Genomic DNA, 3541 nt, shown 5'->3' on the forward strand with positions numbered 1-3541 from the left:
CACAAAAGTATATACACACACACATATACACACATACGCGCACACACATACACACATACACACACGTACACAAAAATACACACCCACACACATATACACACAGACACATACACACACACATACAGACCCAAACACATATACACACACATACACACCCACACATACACACATCTACACACACATATACACACACATATACACAGACATACACACACACATATACACACATACACATACACACCCTCATACACACCCACACACATTTACACACACACATACACATCCACACACACACACATATACACACACATATACACACACATATACACACACATAAAAAACCACACACATATACATACACACATACACACACACTCATACACACTCACGCACACACACACATACACACACACATACACACCCACAGACACACATATACACACACACATATAAGTTTTTATGATGAACTTGTACTTAAAGAATTACATTTTACTTTGCTCAAAAACTGTATGAATCCATGTAAGATGCTGTAAATCTGTTTATTAGATTAGAATCAGTCTGACCATTGTGGCACAGACAGCCTCACACAGGGAAGCTCACACCTTCAATGCATCATCTGGGCCCACACGAAACCAATTGTTAAAGTTCACTTGAGAATGTAACTTTTGATAAAAGTTCTGCAATTTACATATGAAAGAACGAAAACCAACCTGGCCATTCTAAAAGATGAGAGACTTAACAAACAATCCAGATACAATTTCTCAAGATACAATTTCAGTTGCATCACACTGTAAACATTTGCGAAAAATTCTGTGTCCTGCAATCTTATTCTCCACAACCACCTGATGAAGGAGCAGTGCTCCGAAACCCAGTGCTTCCACATGTTCGACTCTAACCTGGTGTTGTGTGATTTTTAAATCTGTCATTCACCCATCTCCTGACGGTTGAGCATACATCTCAAGGTCAGGACAGCGGCTCTCCGCAGGGATACAAATCGACTCCTTCTTTGGTCGCTCCACGATGGATCTCTCTGATGACTGTTCCCGTTCGTTGGTTGGCTCATTGGGATCATTGCTGACATCTTGGAAGAATTCCTGGAGTCTCATTGGTCTGATGAATTCCTCACAACTTTACTCAAGTATTCTTGTTGGTGATGGGGACAAATGGAGACTAAATTTGATTTGCATTTCAACTTGAATTTGTTAAAAAAAGTATTGAAACAGTTTGTAACATAATTTGGAAATGCATACAAAGGTTCTAAATCAGTTGTGTACAGTCTATGCAGAGAGAAAACAACCAACAAACCATTGGAATATTGACATTTCTCAAACCTTCTGTATCGTTGTGGAAAGAAAGGCATTTTGTACTTGGGCAGGAAACGATCTCTGTTCATTGTCAGGCACCAAGAGGGTCTGAGAACTGAAAGGACGATGTGATCATTTGTCAGAAAGACCTGAGACTGTGTTGTTTCCCTGTTACACCTTGGCAGCAGCTGCCTGAACCTTTAGTGTGTCCCTCAGTGTGTTGTCACAGATCTGGGAGTGTGCTTGGCTGTCACACTCATTTGAGGTCAAATGTTCCCAGTGGTCTGCCAATATAGTACCCTCATGGCCTCATGGCTATGGCACTGGCCTCTGAAATCTGGGATTTCAGGAATTTCATTTTTAAGCCTGGTCTTTGCAGTGGCTGATTTTCATCCCATATCAACTTCATCTCAATCCAAATTGACTGGATTTTTTAACTACTCTGTTAAAAATCATTGTGCCTGTGTTGAGATTATGGCAGATTCTGTTTAGTAGAAACTTATACAAGATAATTCCAGGATTTGGGAGATCTTGGGGTGAATTGTCTGAAAGAGACAGCACAGCCACAATGGGCTGAATGCCCGCAAAGATCCTGTTGAATTGTCCTCAATGCAGCTTTTTGCAACATCTCCACTTCCACCTGCCCCAGTAACTGCAAATATCTTGAAAGTGCTGCACAAAATAACATTGAGCCCTTTGCTATTTTCCTGTCTGCTCCATTTTCCTCAGACTTGAGTTGTGCAAAGTTGGAGTTTGGTGGATTTCTCATCTGTCCGTTTGGGAAGAAATAGGAGGCGGGATCAATTTATCAAGCAGCCAACAATGTGGCATGAGATGGAAGGGTTAAGAACCAATTAGTGAGAGGACAACACACAGAAACACACACGATGAGAGGTCAGGGTGCAGTGTTTAAAGGCTGCCATTGGCAAACAGCATGTGGGGCCCCAATGGCCTAATGGATAAGGCACTGGCCTCCTAAGCCAGGGATTGTGGGTTCATGTCCCATCTGGGGTGTCTCTGCGGCTTTTCCTTTATTTATAATCTATTTTGGAAAAATCCCCATCTCTGCATTCAGTTGATGGTCAGTGGAATCCAACATGATCTTGCACAAGATTTTCGAGGATCTGAAGGATTGAATGTTGAAGGTGGTGATCAAGTGGCTGCTGTTTCCGGATGGGGACGAGATTCCTAAGAGTGCGGTTGGAGAGTTTGCTTTTGGAAGCCAGCTCTCATCACACTCTCATCAACAAACCAACCCTTCAACACTGATCCCGCCAGAACATCGGATATTACTGACAGAGAATACCCTTGCCAACGTTTATAGGTGCACCATCGACAGCATTCTGTCTGGATGTCTCAGTACCTAGTATGGCAACTGTACCATTCAAGATCGGAGACGGTTACAGAGAGTGGTGAACTCGGCCCAGACAATCACAAAGGCCAACCTCCCATCTATAGAATCCATCTCCCAGGCCCACTGTCAAGGAAAGGTCTCCAGCATTCTCAAAGATCCATCCCACCCTGGCAATGTTTTTCTACAACCTCTACCATCGGGGAGAAGGTACAGAAGCCTGAACACACACACCAACCGGTTTTGAAACAGTTTCTACCCTACTGTTGTTAGAATACTGAACGGTCTCACAGACTCTCAATATTCGCCTGTACCTGTGTTTTTGTTCCTGCTGCTGTTTCCCTATTATTTACTTATCTATGTTACTGAACTCTGTGAGCTGCCTGTATTGCTCACAAGACAAAACTTTTCACTGTGTCTATCATTACTTGCAAACCAAATATTTTCAATGAATCTTCCACCTTTAGGGTCACTGTTATCTTGGTCCAACTCATTGAATGTAAATATAAATTATTGAGTGTGGAATAACTTTATTTCACCTGCATGTTTTCCTGTTAAATACCAACAGGACAGTATAGGGGTCAATCAAGCTCAATGTTTGTACAGCGAACATTGAAGGAATGGTCCCAGAAAGACAAGAACAAATGGGTCAATGTTAATTCCTGCATCAGTGAGGAAACGAACAACAGATGAAGTGACTGTGGTGAAACAGACATTTGACTGTTTATTTTCAGATCAATGAATCTTCGAATGTGACTGTATATACTGAAGCCCATCATGTCAATGCTGTCTCTTTGGGAGAGCTGAGAAATTAATTCCACTCCCTTTCGCTTCAGTTTATCAAACGTTTGTTTCCACATGGATCAAACTGACTTGGAAATGTTTT

This window comes from Chiloscyllium punctatum, chromosome 18 (assembly GCF_047496795.1).
Source record: "Chiloscyllium punctatum isolate Juve2018m chromosome 18, sChiPun1.3, whole genome shotgun sequence".
NCBI lineage: Eukaryota > Metazoa > Chordata > Chondrichthyes > Orectolobiformes > Hemiscylliidae > Chiloscyllium > Chiloscyllium punctatum.